Source organism: Echeneis naucrates, chromosome 19, assembly GCF_900963305.1.
Source record: "Echeneis naucrates chromosome 19, fEcheNa1.1, whole genome shotgun sequence".
Lineage (NCBI taxonomy): Eukaryota > Metazoa > Chordata > Actinopteri > Carangiformes > Echeneidae > Echeneis > Echeneis naucrates.
This window is the reverse complement of record NC_042529.1, coordinates 6,098,408-6,118,134: the sequence shown is the minus strand read 5'-3', so window position 1 is coordinate 6,118,134 and position 19,727 is coordinate 6,098,408. Positions and strand designations below refer to the sequence as shown.

General features: G+C 42.3%; 1 protein-coding gene across 1 annotated transcript in view; it reads right to left on the bottom strand.

Moving 5' to 3' along the window:
- LOC115059764 (zinc finger MIZ domain-containing protein 1-like) overlaps positions 1–19,727 on the bottom strand; it is a 105,442-nt gene that overhangs the window by 59,125 nt on the left and 26,590 nt on the right. Inside the window, exon 2 of the mRNA XM_029527446.1 lies at positions 18,080–18,178. The gene's annotated coding sequence lies outside the window, so the exon portion shown is untranslated. The remainder of the gene's footprint in view (positions 1–18,079; positions 18,179–19,727) is intronic.

Below are 19,727 nucleotides of genomic sequence, written 5' to 3'. Positions count from 1 at the left end.
GAAATTAGGTTAGAAGAAGTCATTTGTCTTTTGTGAAGGGAAAGTGGAGGTGGTGGGGGAAGTGGGGGGCAGGGGCAGATTGAGCAGGAAGGCTGTAAAGGGGAAGGAGTTCATGCAGACTAACATCTGTGATATTTCTTCACTTCATACTCCTTCCCCCATCCCCCTTGCCTTGGGTGTGCCAAATGCTAAGGTGGGGCTTACAATAACAGCAAAGAGTGAGGGTATTTTTTTAGTTAGCACAAGTGTTGTGCATGCTGCTTCCACTGATGGCCATGTCCCTCCTCTGGTTTTAAAAATCAAACTTTCCTTGAAAAAAAAAAAAAAAAATCAGACAACATTAGAAATTGTGGTTTAGAAGAGGCCCATGGATGAATTGTGGTGAGATTTCAACTCTAACATATTATCCATTTGGTTTGTTAGCAAGTAATTCTAATCTTGCAAATAAGTAAGTTGGCGTAACTCACTCCTGCACAACTTTGAAGATAATATAGGGAAACATTGACTCTATTGTACAATCCTAATAGGAATAAACTTCGTCTCTGTTCGATGACCAATCAACTAAGACAAGTGAACTGTTGGATTTTGCACAGAATGCAAACTACGTCTGTCAAATTTTTATCACATTATTATAATGTGAAGACGTTTGATATTTCCTGGAGATGATGTGGGTAAAAGATAATCCTTAGATCTGGTTGTATTTATGTTATTCAACTGAAAAAATAGGGAGGTTAATATGTCAATGTTCTGGGCAACGCCTTTCTCTGGCATTCTCAGGATAAACCAGAAAAAAAGTGCTCATTGTAAAAATGACTAACAACACAACTGCTACCAAAGGCACAAGGCTAGGGACTATCATGATAATTGCTTATGGATAACCTGTAATTTTGGTGCCATGCTGTTGCTGAGCTGCTTATAAAATGGCTCATTAAGGGAACTAAATGGCTAACTAGCGTAGTGAGCTAACAGCTCATCCTTCTCTGGCAGGAGGAAAGCCTCGCTCTACTGCAATGGTTCATTATCTCAGCCTCCTCCCAGGTACAACGCAACCACAAGCTGCCTTGGCTTGCTTGAACAGATACTTACCGCTTGTTGGACTTGCCCCACTTCACCTGAGATACACACATACACACACACACACACACACACACACACACACACACACAGGTACACACAAACACCAAGCATCTTCGTGCTCTTATCACATCAGTTTTTAGTAGGTGCTTTCCGACAGAGGAGGTACCTGCAGCCTCTTCAAAGGTGTGCTCAATACTTCTGTGACCTTATAAATCATAAAATGCAACACAAAGCTAATTTTACAACAAAAATAGATGCTCTTATGTAGGAGGCAGTCTCACATGACAGGAATGATCGCATCAGCAAATATATACATTGATTTCTAATACTAATTTAAATATTGAAGATATTTCAGGAAGTGCTGACTAGCTACAAAAAAAAAGTTTGAGCTGTAAAATGTCAGAAACTAGTAACTATTTCATTCATTTCTTATTTTTTTTATGTAATTACATTACATATGCTCAAACCACTCAACTACCTGCTCCCAGAAATGAGTAAACATGCCTCCCACAGCTTAAAATACCACAAGTTAATGTCTTCAGTGTTTATTTTTGTTAAAAAAGAGACATAAAAAGGAAAATATTCATAAATATTCATATGCATAAACATATTCCATTTACTACATAGAGCAATATTAGCAAAATGATTTCTGGAGGAGGATGGAACCAACAAATGCTTCACATTTTTGCTCGGTAGACTGAAATTTTATTTACCTTATTGATTAACTGGCTTCCAATTAGTGCCCACCCTCTTCTTCAGACTAATGTTTGTTTTCAGATGTGGCCTCGACAGGCACCTCCCCCCCCCACACCACCACCATCCAGACAGGGACAGCCCTGGTCTGCTGAGAAAACACTTTTCCGTTGCTGCCACCTTGTTCCCGGGTCGGGAAACATTGTTTGTCTGCTGGCTCAGATGGTGCCTCCCGTCTCCAAGATGAGACCACCCCTCCCTTCCCTCCCACTCAGCCAGCGTAGCCCTCCCCTTCTCCCTCCACCCCTCACCCAATAGTTGGGCCCACCCCACAGGGGGGTTGAATTTAATAAAGGCTCCCTCAGCCACATGCTAAAAAGGTATGCAAATGCGCAGGTCCTTCTGTTTTCTGATGTTCTTCCCCCAATCCAACTGACTGCTCCCCTCTTCAAGCCCAAGCCAAACATGGCGAGAGGGAGGGTTTGTGTGTGCGTGTGTGTGTGTGTGTGTGTGTGAAAGAGAGTTTGGGTGTTTCAGAGGAATGGATTATTGTGTTAGGACCGCTCCTGGGTATTTGATCTGAAAAGCTATTATGATGATTGCGATTAGAATTAATTACATACAGAGCTACAGGAACAGTGAAAGAGGTACTTGACGTGTTTCCTTGTGGTAAGAGAAATCATAAACGCGTACGCATCCAATAATTCCTCGACAGCAGCGCCATGAAATTAATAGTGCCACAAATTTAGCAACCTCACGGCCTTCGCTAGTAAATAAAATAATAAAAATTAAACGCCCTTACATATATGTGCTGTAAAAACCAAAAACAATATTGACTTCTCCATCCTCCTGCAGCAGCTCCTCCTCCTCCCACATATCAGTGATCCCTATCTAATACAAAGAGCCCAGGCCTTGCATGGCTACCATGATGACCCATGTTCATGAGGAGGTGAGAGCTGATCATTTTGTTCCGACGTAGTGAGCCGTGACAAGCAGCAGTGCGGGAAGGAGGGTGGGGAGGGGAGGGGAGGTCGGACAGGCGGATGAGGCGGGGGGGCGGGGAGGCCACAGAGGGACCCACCAGAAGCAGCAGCGAGCCAGGCCAGACTGAGGGGACCAGCCTTTCCTGCTGCTTCCTTCCCGTGCTCTTGGCCAGCTGAGCAATCAGGTCACCTCTCTTTCCAGTGTCGCTTCTGGTCAATTGTTCTCCTCCATCTCTCCCTCTCTCTCTCTCTTTTTTCATTTCTCTCCGCACTCTCCTCCCTGTGCCACAGCCTGCAGCTGTTGCGGCTGATGTCATTTTTTGATAGGATTTTGTCTGTGCCCTCTTGTTGGTCGCTGAGTCTAAACAAATTCAAACACAACGAGGCCTCATTTATACACGGAGACGGAGAGAGGACAAGCATCTGCAACACTGCTCTCATGCAAAACAGAGATCATATGCAAACTCAGATTTGGTCTTTTGAGTTCTTCCTTGTATCACTGTGAAAACAAAACGCTCCCATAACTATGCCAACAACACAAAAACAGAGTCTCGAGTCATGCTAGCAAGCGCCAACTGTTTACTCTTGACCCACACCAGCTATGATTAAGGAAGAGAACGGGAAGTACACAAACATGCCCTTTTGACCTCCTACAACCACCATTCAGAAGGTACAGCTTGTTCTTCAAGCTGCATATCAGCTCATACTGTAAGCGGAGCTGAACCTATACTCAGTAACATTTACAAAACAATATCAAAGCTTCATCCTGAGGGCGCTTCAGAGAAAAAAAACCCCCAAACACTGCAGAAACTAATACACTGCTCGCTTCAAGCTATGAAAAGAGTCAGAGAGCGGGAGTTGTGATGATGCTAGCTGACAGTTAATTCCCAGCAGCACAAGATTTACTCCAATATGGTCATGAGGAAATTTCCCTTTTTTAAAGAAAAACTTGTTCCAAAATAGTTAGCTGGAGACTTAATGTCAGAGACAGATTGGATCACGTCTTGGCTTGTTCGGAGACCACGAATATTTACATTATTGGTTCAAATAGCATCTGAATGAGCGCATCGAACCCCCATCAAGGACAGAACTGGGCATGCCTGCAGATTTGGCACATTCTAGTTTCTATAAAAGAGAGATGAAGGTGATATTCAGTCTTTTCTTTTTTTTTCCAGTGGTAATGTATCTCAATATGAGCAATCTCACAAGATTGAACAGATTCTAGGAACACCATTCTGTTTGAAACTGATAAATAAAGTCTCCATGTGCGGCTATGAGACACAACTGTTGTCTTGACCTTGAAATAACTGCCACTTATGAAAAGCTGTTTTGGTATGAGAGACACCGATTATAGCCCATTTCTAGGCCAGCACATAATCAGTGTCCAAGTTCCAAATCAATGACCTACTTTCAAACACATGCACACATATCTAATGCACATACGCTGCGAGGCAAACTCTCTTTTAACAGCTTAGTTTGGAGAAAGACGGAAATCAAATCGAGCTGACACTTTGTTTTGATCTGAAAATGTGTCCAAGTGTAGATATTTAGAAACCCAAATGAGGACAGCATGATTTCATAACAGCAGGCAGAGCAGCAGTGGCGCTGCACAGAGCTGCTTGTGTTATTTTGACACTGGCTGGCAGTGAGGGGGGCACAGGGGTCACGAACGTCAGTGCATTACTAGTGAGAGTAGATCAGATCTGACCTGGATAAAGTGGAGAACAGTCAGTGTTGGCTTCCACAGCTTCCTAACACTGCGAGGAAATGTGAGCAGTGGCTCTGTCAGTGGGGTCAGGACTGCACAGAGAGCAGCCCTGGCATGCCGCTTCTTAATGCAGGGTGGGCTATTTAGAGAAACACCGCACCACCATCACCCCCCCACACAAACCCCCTCGAGCATATCCAACCACCACACAGCTCCATGTACCATGCAGTCATGCAGACAGATGGAGAGAGACTTTTCAGATCAGCCAGTTCCGTCCTCTCCAACTGTGGAAACACTTACTCCCCCCCGACGCAATCTCCTGACTCTATTTTTCAAAATGAGATGTTATTTGACCTGTGGGTCCAAACATTCAAGATGAGACAGAGGACAGAGAGGCTAAATGTGCCGTCCATACGTACACACGCTGCTGTCATGAGGAATCGCCCAAGACAGGCTGAAGGCTGATGACAAAGACAGAGCGGCAGACTCAATTTAGTGAATGGAGGACACTGGAGTACATGTACCTTCATTTCCTGATGTGAGGCTTCCTTCTCCTGAGGGCTCACCCAACCTCACAAAATTCATGTCTCACTTTATCACCATTTTAGTTGCATGGCCGCATCTAGGTCGAAAATATTTCCAGTTTCGTTGATCAATAACCAGTAATCATTCATTATTTACACTTGTACCTACACAACGTCATCAGAGGTAATGAGAGACAAGGTTTTAGTCCTCTTTTGATCCGAAAGAGAAACTTCAACAGTCAGATGTTTTAGATAATTCAAGTGAGGAGTTTCCAAAGTTAAAAAACATTCACGTTTTGTTTAATGTTTCTCCATTGGAACCAAACTGAGGCCACACTGGAAATGTTAGAAATAAAAAAAAAGGGGGGAGGGTGGGGAGTCAAAATCAACTGAGAACTTTCCATGAATTTATCTTCCTTATGACTATGCACTGCTGACTACGCAACCTGACCAGTAAGGGATTGGTCAAAGGTTGCGGTAGGTTGTGCGAGTAACATCTGATATAGCCACAAACTGCTGGAACTGTTATTCAGCAGATACAGGCAAGTGGAATAATTACAGGAATTATACCAGTAACCCCTAAAATATTCAGAAGGGCACGAGTATTGTTAAACAGACTTGAAAAAAAATTAAATTTATCCTTCATTTATCCTAACAACCATGCAGATCATTTTGGTTTTATTTGCCTACGCTTTGATATCCTGAAAATTTCAGCTGCCACCAACCTCACGGTGAACTCTTTTTTTTTTTTTTTTTTTAAATTGGAGCTGCATCCTTAAGAAGTAGTCCATACAAGTGCTGACAGCAAGGACTGCGAATAATCCCAAACAGCCCCGACATTGTCTCTGCAAGGGGGGAAAAAAAAAATTCCATTGAGTTGAAGGCAGATATCTCATAACCAGGGCAAAAAAAAAAACAAAGCAATTTGTGCACCTTCCACAGAGAAAGTGCAAGAGACAGACCTTCAAAAAAATTGTTCTAATTTTTGGTAGAGCAGGACAGACTCACAGGTGAGTCCTGAGAGCTGAATAAAAACACACATTTAATCGCAGGTACAGTATGTGGTGTGTACCTTGACCTGCTGAACCATCCAGAAGAAGCAGCCTTGGGCTGTTACATATTTTGACACAACCCTCCATCTCTGTACGTGTGTGTGCAGTTTGAGCCGTTTCTCCCGGGAGCATTGATCCAGCATAATGACTTTTGCGGAAAATGCTCTCTCCACAATGGACAACCTTGTCTTTTGCCACAGTTGTTATCAGGTTTAGACAACACAGGAGCACAAAAATGTACGAACATACCAGTGAGTGCACTAATCCTTCTCCATTTCTCTTATAAGGTGAATTGAGTTTTGTCACTGAATCAGTGAAGTGGAAAAAAAGAAAAACCCAAAAACAACATTCATACTGAGACTGTGTATAAACAAATCAATTTTTCATATTCAAGCATGGTTTCACACAACTATTGCTTCAATGCAGAGAAACATGCATGAAATAAGTTTGCCTGGGAGTGATTCCTACAATAGTGAATGAGTGAAGCTGGTGCTGAAACTGATAGTGAATTTTATTTATTTATTTATTTTTAATCAATGAAAAGGCATTTACTTTTCAGCCATGCTTTATTTGTGCAGACTAAATGAATGACTTCCTTTCCTTGAGCTTTGCAGGTGTCCAGCAGGGTTAATGGGTATATCCTGCTGACCCCATTCCTCCAGTTCAACCACGTACATGACGCGTCTTGTCTTGGCTCTCTTGCTGCAGCAGAGCAGAGTGGTCAAAGTAAAAGTTCACCCTGAGATTAAAACAAATTTGAGACACATGGGCTTCATTTTCCCACATTTGGTCCGCATTGTTGGAAAAGCTGTATTTTAAGGGAAAGCAAGTAATTATTGAAAATATTAGGGAATTACAAAACGGGCACGTGTCGATCAGAAGCATTTGGAGGCAAAACAACAGCGTGGACAGCCACTGTGCTGCGCAGGGCATTGTAGTCTGACAAAGACCTCAAAGCTGTGTTTCTGGTGAAAAAAGCAGAACAAATGGGGATTACAATATTAAAGAAATAGAGTCTTTCAGTTGACCTACATCTCCCACAGAGACTCAAAATTATAATCCCATCATATATGTTCAGCTATTGAATTTTTAGATTCTGCATCAAACCCATGAAATTAGATGTTAGATGGCGACTAAATGGGTAAAAAAAAAAAAAAGAAAAGAGGGAGAGGAGAGTGAAATTAGTTGCAGGAGATGCTGACAGCGCTTAACACATTTGGAGGTTGGAATATGAGATGACAGCTCATGATTTCACTTCATGCCATTTTAATTTTGACTTGACAGTTTTAGATCCAAACATTTGCATTCACACTGTGTATAAATATATTAACACCTTGTGTAAAGTACAACAAAGAGCTTAAACACAGAGAGGAGTCCACTTAAGGCTGTGACCAAAAAAAAAAAAAAAAAAAAAAAAGAAGAGGACTGAGACATATTAAATCATTCGTTACCATTTAGCCGCAGCCTCTAAGGTTTTGATTAGAGTATTCAGTGTACCCTGCACTTTAACACTCCGAATCAATTAGATGAACCAGCGTGCACGCACACACACACATTTCAGCTGGTTAAATTGAATAATGATTTAATGCACTGCCATCCTCTGGCCAAGTCCAGCACAATAATCATGCTCACTCACAAACAGCATCCATTAATGGCTTTACTGATGATGAGGTTAAAAAAAAAAAAGTGATCTAAATGCAAAAGAAGTAAAGCTCTCTCTCCTGGGCGCACATTCATTCATTCATCTTTTACCGCTTATCCATTTCCAGGTCACGGGGGTTGCTGGAGCCAATCCCAGCTCACATTGGGCAATCACAGGGCCAACACACAGAGACACAAAGAGACCAACAACCGCTCACACTCAGACCTACGGACAAGTTAGAGTCACCAGTTAAGGTGACTCTGAGTAGCCAGAGGAAACTCACACAACACCGCACAGAAAGGCCCCAGGCCAGGAACTGAACCCTCGACCTTCTTGTTGTGAGGCAACAATGATAACCACTATGCCACCGTGCTACCCTGAGTGCAGTTTGGTGCACACATTTCTGTCAGTATGAATAGATACAAAAAATATTAACTGAAGACATCTTTCTCTCTGCCAGGCGCACACACACGTTAGAGGCAGTTTCGAATGTTTCTAACTAATATTTCACTTACACTTATTACTCCTTATTATTTATTTTAAATGTTTTTCTTTTATCATTACCTAATTACCAAAATCATAAAGCAGCAATAACAGAAACTCTGTTATACTATCTTAATTTTTCATCTTGTTTTACAGTAGCTAGTTTTAATGGCTGCCTCTAAAGCTCTTTCTCCCTTGCTGTAAAATAAGGATTACCACGAAATTATTGACAATTTAAATAGAACTTCCAGCATTTGACAAGAGAGTGAAAAGAAAGGCAGAGAGGGAGATAGCGAGTATATGCTGTATGTTTACGAAGCCTCCGGAAATACCAGGACAGACACACTCTCCAGCACTTCAGGCCCATGTGACTCGAAACACACTGGCCAGATTGTTTGCATGTTTGCTCGGGGGCCGCGATAAGAACATTTGGTTAGAGAGAAATATCAAAGCAGAGCTTGAACGTCTGAATCTGGCCTGCCACTGGAGGTGTGGTCCAGCGCTGGCTGCTTATCTCATGTTAAACTTTTGTTTTTCGAGTTATCAGCCATCCTGTTAATTTGCATGATGACTCCAACGCTACTGTCCTCGTAGCGATCCAGTGCGACCAGCTTCCATTGGCCTCCTGCTCTCATTACATTAGCATAATGCAGATATAACCGGAGTTGATAACCTTTCTGTTGCTCAGCAATATTTACAGCAAATACACACAAAAGCTATAAGAACTGCAACCCTTGACAACCTACTTTTCCTGCCTAAGTTCCTCCATATCAATTCCTCATCTGCTTATCTCCTTATTCTAAAGAGCAAAGAGGAAACATAGTACCATTGAATGTTGATTTAAATTTTTGAGGATCCGCTGATCTTTGGACTGAAGTTGGATCTCTATCTTTAATCAGCAATCAGTGATACTGTCATCACAAAGACAACTCATACAGAGTCAACTTTCATAGTTACATAAGAGAAGAAATTTGTCAATTTTCAGCCGAATGGCCAAAGAGGAAGAGGAAGAGGACAAAAAGCAAAAACATGAACTGCTTCTCCTTTTCATAATTAACACAAAAACTCTTCAAATTCATCAAACTGCTGTCCTGTCTTGAGAAAAGTCAGAGGAAAACGGACCGCTGATCGTTCTGGTTCCCCTGAGCTGAGCAAGCTAAACAGTAGTGGCAGTGGTGTAAATATTTTGAGGAAAAGCTCTAATCTCTTGCCTCTTCATTTCCACATATAATAAATATTTGAGCAAATCTCATTACCATAGGTTTATAAATGCCAGACTGATGCAAAATGCACCAGATTGCACAGAATATGTGGAAAGATTTGAACAAATGTGTAAGATACTAGGTGATGAATTAGACAGCAAATAAATAGAAAATATAGACACAAAAAAAAAAAAAAAAAAAAAAAGAAGAGAGAAATGGATGCTGCCATACAACGCTCTTTCTCGCTGTTCTTGTTTTTGTAACTGGCACGCAGCGACTTGTCTGGCTGGACTTTTGTGTGCTTTTCCACACAAAAGCACATCATCATTAATCTCTCACAAAGATGCCATTATAAATGTCATTAAATATGGTGTAAAAGATACCAGCAGCACAGGCTGAATAATTAATTCCTACTGTTGGTGCCGTGGGGGCAGTCTTCTGATCAGAGCTCAACCTGGTAACACACTCAGTTATGATTGGCTAATGCAAGGTCAGTGTCTTAAGAGACCTGGCTGTAATATCCAGCAGCAATTAGAGGCTGCTGTGCGGGTGTTGCACATGTTATTATGTGATAGGGGAGCGAGAGTGACCGCAGGTAGAGATTTAAAGTTGTGTTTATGCTGTTGCCAAGCAAAACAGTTTACTTGAGCACAAAGCACAAAGACGACTGGTTACTCAATGGGGGTCACATGGCCAAAATGAAGCGTTTCAAAAGAATGCAGGGTTAAAAAAAAATCTCAGCTTATAATGCATTTCCATGATAGTTTATTTCCTAAAAGGAAATCTGCATGCTCTCTCCCCACAGTTGCTTCCAAACAGACAAAATCTTCCTGTTCATTTCAATGAGAGCAGCAAAAAAGGCAAAAAGGCAAAAAAAAAAAAAAAAAAAAAATCTAAGTCATCTGGCAACCTATCACAGTAGCCTGACAAGTGCACAATTGTGGTTCATTACATTGTAACACCCACAACCTTCTACATTTATTTTCAAGATAATGGAGAAAATCTACTATTTTCTGATTTTAAAGCATTAAAGTTTTTTTTTTTTTTAAATATGAATTGTAAATCACATTACCCAAACTAGATATGTTAGACTTGATATTATGAAATGATCACAGAAGATTTTATTATATTTTCCTTTTTTGTTATTTTCCATCCAGTGTTCAATCTGGTTTCTTTTCAGCCCCGCAAATTCAATTCTGAGATGAATCAGAATTTATTTTCTGAGTTGAAAGATGAAAAGACACCTAGTTAGTGAGTGGTGACCCACATCCTCCTCAGGGGAACAGTGAATTAACAGTGACCAGGAACTGACCGTTCCAACTGGAATGAAAAAGCGGGAACAATGCTGAAACATACACAGCCGTGAGAAAAGAGCCCTGTCTCCATCAAAACACAGAGGCAATAAAAGGGGTCAAACAGAGAGTTCCAGAAAAATGACTGAGAGATGGACACTGAACAAGCCCGGTGTGTACTCCCTATGAGTCAAACCATTGTGAGGCGTACAACACACAAGTCTAGTTCCCAGTGAATCAGAGCAGTCAGCTGCCATCCACCACCTCAAGGCACAGGGCCAGGCTAGCACAGGACCGCAGACATGTGACCAGCTGTCTCGCACAACCGCCGTTACTGTACCACGTCTCAGCAGGACAGGGACATTGAGAGTAAGCTCTCGGATAGCTTTCCACTGTGGAACCGCTTCACAACAAGTATGAACAAGTTCCCCTCAGTTTATTCCGCTCGGACAGATAATATACTGCTCTGATATAGTAGGAACAGAGGTAGCAGGTGTTTGTAAAGCTATAGACGACTGCGACTTGTGATTTACAGTCCACTGTCAGGAGGGTGCAGTGACATCAATACTGCAGCAGGAGTTTGTCTGAGGCCTAGCTGAGGACACCAGAATAACGCTCCACCCCCCCACCCCACCCCCCACCTTCCCTTGACACTGACAGCGATACACCACACTACACGTGCAGCTGTCTAAATATTACTTCTCCCCTCTTCATCTTCACATTCCTTTGCCCCTCTCGCTCTTGCCTTTTCTGTCCCTATGCGCGAGCCTCATAGCGGCCGACTGGGATGAGTTTAGGAGGAACAACTGTTGAAACCACCGCAACTGGGGATGTCCACATTTGGTGCACCGTTGTGGAGGGTTTCGAGGCAGAGCGGCTGAAGGCCGGGAATAACTCACCTTGTGATGCCCAGGCTTATAATCAGCAGCACACCTGTGGTACCAATTACCCCCGTAGCTATATAACCACAATAAGATTATTCCAAATGTAAATGGTATTTTCTACAAGACCCTGCAGTCAGCAATACAATTTTTTCTGCTAGCACAAGTCATCATTAGATCACTTTATGCAATTAGCTTTTAATGCAATTTATACAAAAAACAGACTAAAGATAATCTCATAAAAAGGACAAACAGAGCCATTAAAAGTCTTTTGCTCTTTACTGCATTATTGGCTCAGCTTGCTCTCCTTATGCTAAGAGTCCCCAGGTGCATGAATGTTTCATGGCTACCCTGCTGCCTGCTCCCCTCTGCTAAGATCCAGTCCCCCCCCCCACCCTCCCGAGGAAACTCAGGAACTCTGCTGTCAATTGCACTCTCTTACACTCTGCTACCGTCATCATCAGCCATTAGATTGGGTAGGAGGGTGTGTGTGTGGGGGCATACAAGACATCTGTTTTGCCTTGATGACTCAATCATCCCCTTCAGTGGGATTAGCATCAGTATCACCATCATCATCATCGCCTTTGATCCCAGAAATTACCAAACAAGTCTGAAATTGATGACTATCAGTTTGTCTGCACAAACCCCAAGGCGTTCAAAAAAAAGAAGCCAAAAAAAAAAAAAAAGATCTGACATCATTGTGTGGCGCTACAGAGCTTGAGGAGATGAATTTGTTATATCCACCACATTTCATATCAAAGCTTTTGAAAGAACCAAAGGAACAAATGATTAATTTCACAGTTTTTCAAGGTGACAAAGTGCCGTAAATATTGAAATATCTTTTTTTCCTTCTGTCTCCATGGTGAAATATCCAAGAGCCGTGGATCAATTACATATACTTTCATTGAAGTTAAAGTACTTAAGCACAATAAAATGTTTGACATGCAGGAATTATAGAATATCAGAGGTGGGCCAAGGTTGAGACGATTTTAAAGGTTCACTTCTGGGAAATACTCTTCCCAAGAGCTGGATGAGAGGGCCGGCCAAACCATCCAAACTCAGGCTGAAGCTTGACAAACTTCAACTACAGCAAGTAGGGTCTGAGCTTATATTTGTCCCCTGCTGTAAATACATCTTCAAACTGGGCCACTTGAGTGGCAGTCAGATCAGCTGATGTGCTAATTCGAGGCCCTGCAGCGCTGTCACTATCATCATTTCATTAGCTTTGTGCAGACATATTAACAGATAGAGTGTTTAACGGAAGCTGTGAGGAGTCGAGTCAAACTCTTTCAGGATGGTTTCTGTTTCAAAATAATAACCAATAATAACCAACCTAATGAGGCCACCGTTGTCGCTTTTACCCGTCGCTTTTACCCGTAAAATAAAATGGGCAGAAGAAAAGCTTGTTAATGTAGTCTTATTTCAAGAGGCGGCATCAAGGTGGACCATTCACAAGCCAACAGCATCTCAATGCCAAGTGTTCTTAAAACATATTACGCCATGCCATTAATTAATCTGTTGGCTTATGAAGCGTATCTTATTCAGGCTATTCATCACGAACAGGAAATTGACAAATTATCCGTAGATGGCATGTCAAAGGAATATCAGCTTTAATTTTGCATGGACTTTACAAGGAAGTTGTTCAACGCTCTTTGTTGTCTTTGCAGCTCGAGCAGCGCCAGGCTGAGAGCTTTTATAAAGACACACGAGCCGCAAAGGAGGCTTGAAGATTCAATGGGGTCAAGGGACAGTGGCGAAGTTCATCTCGGAGGCAAGTGTCGCTTAATGGCTCCCTCCTGCTGTACGTTAACTCGGACCATGAGGGTGGGCTGCGGAGGACATCTGTCCTGGTTAGACAAACACGTTGTACCGCCACAGTCACCCTGTCAATCAAACACATTCTGACACATCAGTGACTATCAACGGCGGTTACGATCCCTTATGAAGGAGTGCGCCTGCGCTGGCTTCGGGTGCGTGTACAAGCGTGAGTGCCTGCATCTACATTGCTATGTGTCGATGGGAAAGTGCGGATGACACCTCGTCTATTTTTAGTGCAGTACACTGAGTTCTGCCTCTGTGTTATGCTGCTCTGTTCCTAGGACAGGTGACCGGGTCACCGGCAACACACAGCACTGGGATAGATCCAGCTCTGCTCCCTGACCTTGGCCCTGCAGCTCCTACATCAGTGGAAGAGACATACGAGATTCTCAGGCTATGGTTATTTGGGCGTATCTGCAAAAAAAAAAAAAAAAAGGGAGGGGAGGAGTACTTTCTAGATGGATGCCACGTTGATCTACTTTGTTCTCTCTTCGGTGACTAATGGGCTGATAATTCAGCAGTCACCCTGACACATTATCTTGTGCTTTCTCATGGGAAGAATACCACCCAGGAAAATCTCTGGCTCAGCCCGCAGTGAGATGTGGTTAAGTTTCCCAAAGCTGGTTTACAACTACAGGTATTGTGAAGAAAACAAAGTTGGAAAAATCCTAAAGTAAAAAAAATTCTGAGGAAAACCCTCAAAGTATAAAAGTTGATTGCAGATAGAGAAATTTGAGGTGGCAACTTCTCTATTGTCTCATCCAGTTAGTCACCCATCTACCCAGCTGTGTACAGCTCACACTCATCCACCATACATCAAGGATGAGCCATTGAGTCAGTAGTCATGCTGACAAAAAAGCTTCAAGGGTAAAATCCTTGAATACCGCAGAGATACGACCAATACGTTATTCATCCTACAGTGTTGTGCAGTTATAATCCAGTTAAGTGAGCTCTTGGATTTCAAAGACTTTTCTTTGGACACAATCTGAATCTGATCTTGTCACATCAAGCTGCTGGTAACAATATCTTGGCGAACTCGCACTGTAACTGCAACATTGCACATAGCCGTGCTGCACTTCAATCACCGGAGCTACTATTTATGTAGAAACACATTTTATGAGGCTGGTAAAATGACCCCTTCGTCTTAGATTCCTGGTGAATTTGAATAGTTCACTGATGAGAGTTCACTGCTGGTGCTGATGATTGAGATAAACCTATCACTCCTCATGGCAGCTGCTCTGAAAATATCCTGGTATCATGTCACATCATGCAAGTCAGTTATCCACAGGAATAAAATCAACTGACAGACGAAAAATATGCCAGAAATACAAGATGGAATATTTAGCAATGGCTAATTACCGCCGAATCTATCATGACTGTGTGCAAACAGTACAATAAAATCATGAAAAAAATTAAGGCACGTGGCAATGATGAAATATAAATTACACAGATTAATGAATTAAACATTCTTACAGGGAGCATCTACTTTGCATTTATCTTTTGGTGTATGTGACTGGAATATAAACAGAGGTTAAAAACTGCCCAAGCAGATTCCCTTATTTTCCCAACCCAAAAGGGGAATAAAATATTTTTGCCATACTTTAAATGACAAAAGGCATTGTGGCTATTTTGGGGTTCATGGATTTCAGACCATTTCTGTTTTAAAAAAATTGTAATCAAACTGGGCCCATAGTAATTTGTGTCAGTCTAGTAGTCCTTGAGGTGGAAAAGTTTGAGAACCGCTGCTCTTGTTCAGAAAGCTCACAATGCTGATTGTTCTCCTTGGTGTGATACTTTTTCCCCACTAATGCCACATTTAGAGTGTGACGGTTCATTCGATGATAGAATATGCTTTTGGTTTCCTCTCCCTCTTTGCACCTTGCCTCAGGAAGCACCCATGCACCGACACTACAACAGCCTCATCACGCTTATCAGCTCAGCAGCTTGTCATTTAGACCTCCGAGTGTTCAGGTCAGATGATAAACTCTCACTGCTTTGCCATGCACTTGTTTAATAAAGTACTTCCACTTGACTCCACACCGGTCCAGTGGAACAGGGGAGTTGTAACTGTGCCCGGTCGTGAAGCTGCTCCAAAATTTTGGCCATGGGCAATTCTGTCAAAGTGTCTCTTTGTTATTCTATTCAGCAGAAATGTCCTCTGAGCATGAGTTCGCTCCTACAAGTGATAATAATTCCTCTAATAGGCTTGAATGTTATGAAACCTGGAGTTAAGTGGCGGGCTCTGGTCTCTTTGTTTGCCTTCACAAGGGAGGTGGACATGTGTACAGAGCCAGGCCCTCTATCCTTCCTGTTCAGTTACCAGAGGCCTCACACTTATCAGTTCCAGATCTCACAAGAACAGAGAGAAAAAGAGAGAGACCACTGACAGGAAGGGGATTTTTTTTTCCTCTCCTCCCACCCACCCCCCTTTTTCCTTTAGCAAGGTTAACAGAATGTCTGCACCCCTCACATTTCACAGAGAGAGATTATTCATTAGGGTTTTCACTGGTGCAACGGAGACAAAGACTAACCAGGCAACCGGCACACATCAGCCCAGAGAAATCACCGCAAACACCCGACCAACAACTCTGAGTCATTTTTCTAGCAAAATTTGCCACAATACACTTCGCCTAGCTTCTTCAATAGGACCATTCCCTATAACATAATGTAATAATAAACAATAAACAACTGAAGATCTTTTCTGCTCTCCTCATCAGCCAAAAACAAGCAGTTCGAAGGTTTCTCCTTTTGCACCACAAACCTATGAAAAGCACTGATTAATTTTTTATTTATTTTACAAAGAAGAAAAATAGTGATTAGTTACAGCCTTTCATTTTTGAAGACAGTCAACCCCAGGGGTTACACTTGTCTTTTTGAGACTTTTGCCATGTCCTGAAACTACAGCCTTTCCATCAAACCCAGCTGTCCTTTCCCTCCACATCGACAGTGACGGGGGAGGGGGGGGGGCTGACATTGAGAGTAAGCGAGAGAGAGAACTGACTGTGAAACTTTCATGTCATGCTCTCGTTCATGTCATATTGCCCTCATTTCACATGCTCTCAGTATCTACCTCGCCTGACATTTCCACAATAATCACTGGTTTATCCCACTCAGCTGTGCGGCGGGCAGATGTTTGTCAGGGCACCGTATTCCTCAGAATTCACACTGCTCTAATCAAGATTAACCACTCTTATCTATTCAATGTGTGTGTGTGTGTGTGTGTGTGTGTGGATTCTGGTTGTCCCAATTCCTAATCCATGAGGCCATACCAGTATTGTATAATACAGTGGATGAACCAATTACATTCCCTTTCCACGACATAATTCTCCCTTTTCGTGGAACGTTCCCTCAGCTACATCTTGCATAAGCTCGAACTACTGGCTGCCTGGTGAAGCAAATGGTAATGACCTTCTGTAAATGTTTGTGCACGCCTTCCCACTGCCTTCAACTTGGATCTTGGCAAAAGCCATAAACGGAGACCCCCCACAGCCTGAAGTAGCTCCTGACGGAGTCAACGTGCTCTGCGAGGTGCGCTGACCCTGGCCACACACAAACTGCCGCCATCACATGTTTACCAAAGACACTGGAGCACAGAGCATGTCCAAGCAAACAAAGTTGCGGTGTTTAAATCACCACGGTGACAAGGGAGGCTGATATCTAGTTTCCAGTAACAAGCTTTGTTTAATTCCAGCTGTGACATAACGTTTTTTCCGGAAATATTTCAGACAAAGTGACATCTCCACTAATTAGGAAGTGTGTCTCCACAGAGCCTGGAAAGCCCCGGGAACTAAAAAAAAAAAAAACAACAACCTGAATTTATTCACATTGGATTTATACCCTTAAATTATTTTCTTTTTGTGCACAAATTAGTCATTTATGCTCTCAAATTTATAAAGCATGAAGATAAAAAAACTTAGTTGGGGCTGTTGCAAAACAGACAGATGCCTGATTTATTGCTCGCCACTCACATTAGCTTTCCATGCTTCAGTTTTTCCTTCCCTGGGACATTTTGTTCGGAGGACTGTAAAACTAGAAGGGGATATTGATGTTCTCAGAGCTAGCTAGCAATCAATTACCCATCACTTACCAAGCTCATTAAATAATGCCATACGTTTTTTGCAAAAGATGTTGGAACCATCCAGTACTGTGTAAAATTTAGTAGTGTACATAAAAAAAATAAATAAACTTCTTCCACCATATCGGACTCCCTTTTCTTGACAGATCATTCAAACGAGAACAAAATGGCTCGCTATTGTGCAACAGCAAAGCTCACCAAACATGAAAGTGAATTCCATTTTTCCATGTTTTCCATTTTCCATTTTTAACACACATACTGTGCGCAGTGACACACAGTGGATTGCAAATGCAAATAACTGCAGCCAGATGTAGTACGTAGCATAAATGAGGACAAATGTAATGGATATCAATGGTATGAGAATGAAGCACTACATGACCTGCTTGTATGGTCGGCAAGGCCAAAACACTACTGCCAGTTTGTTGCTGGCTTCCCCAAAACCTCACAACAACCAAATGAACGTCAAATTTGAGAGCATCAATCTCTAATTTGTGAGGCCGCGGCATATTTTACTCCCGAGATCTGCCTGGCTCCCTACGTTCCACCATACAGATACACTACCAGTCAAAGGTTTGAACGCACTCTTCTGTTCATTTGAATGAGAAAGTGTGTCCAAACATATGAATATATATAAATAGATGACACTCACCTGTGTTGACTTCAATCCTTGATTCTTCACCTCGAAAGACCCCCCAACCCATTCACACACCAGGAGGAGAAATACCCCAGCACCTCACCTCTTCAGTCCCTGCGAAAAATCAGAAGAGGAAAAGAAAAATACATGAATCATCGCTGTATTATCCACCAATCTCCGAACACTGAATCACTGCATTTGCATTTTCCTCCCTGAAAATCAAGCCCAATCAATGAATTCACTTCTCGCTGATTCCTTTGGGCAATGAATGGCTTCCATCTGCGCTTTGCTGATCGTGATGCACCCTTTCCCTGCATGATTTAGCTCCTTCATGCTTTCATGCCCATGACAGGCAACCCCCACCCTTTGGAAGTTAAAAAAAAAAAAAAAAAAAAAAGCAGCAGATACTTCGCATCATCAGTATGGCTTCATAAACATCACAAAGTGTCATGGCCCATTCACAAGCGATTCCTGATTGAGCGATAAGCCGATTACGAGAGGCCTTCACTATAGTTGAGCACTTAGCTCCGCTGGCAGGGCAGAAACATTCGCAGCCTTCAGAATAACCACAAGCTCAAAACATTGTAATTATATAAAAGTTAAAGCCTTGATAGAATAACATAAAATGTAATGGACTAAAATCTGATCCATTTTCATCAAATTTAATGTTTCCAAATGAGTTAATCATAATTATGAGCATAACTACTGTTGGCTGGATTATAGTATTTGTTTTCCTTTTCACAACAGAATAAGTGTTAAATTGATAAGAAATCACCACCTCAACGCCTGAAGGGAGGAGTATTTATTTTGTAGTACTATCAGTAGTACTACGAGACCTCAGCTGTAAAGAAAGGAGTCAGATGTTGAAAAACGTTCAGGTGTTCAGGTGAGGGTCACTGAGCCCTTAACCTGTCTTTGAATGAAGGGCCAAGGTTAAGGTAGCGCTTGAAGATAGTTTTCGTTTAAGGTAGCCAGCCGCCCGGCCGGTTAAAGAGCAAAAACAAACTACTCCGGCCTTTTTCTTTATCCCTGTCCTCCACTGATTCTTTTTCTTTTAACCCTCCCTCTTTTGCTCAAAGAACTTGACAGAAACGTCAGAGGGCATCAGCCAGTGGCCATCCCCCACTTCTCAAATGTTTAACTATGAAATTCCAGGGAGCTGAATGGGATGATAGAGGAAAGAATAAAAGTCCTTGAGGCTGTTTGCTCTAGCTTTGTGAATGCACGTGAGGCATTCACATAAGTGTATGTATGTAACAAATAGAATTTTTCCCACCCCCTCCATCTTCCTCTGTCATCCATATCATAAAGTTTGGAACTGTATCCTGCATGCTGGCTATTTCCGTCCACAACCAAAACTCCTCTAGCTTCTCTAGCGCCCATGCTTTGGTTGACAGGACAAGGCTAATGCTCCAAATATAAAAACTGCATTGCCACAAGGTGCATTTTCATATTCAATGGGAGAAAGCAGTCCCCTGCGCCCCTTTTGCACTTTTTTTAATCAGGTTTTTTTTTTTTTTTTCCCAGGCAGAATTTTTCTCGTCAGAAGTGCTGTTTTCTCAAACGAGAGAGTGGATGAGAGCTGGGGACTGAGTGGGTTTGGGAGGAGAAGGCAGAGGAGGGGTTGATGCTGGGTGCCTCCTTTTTAAAGCCAGATTCTCCC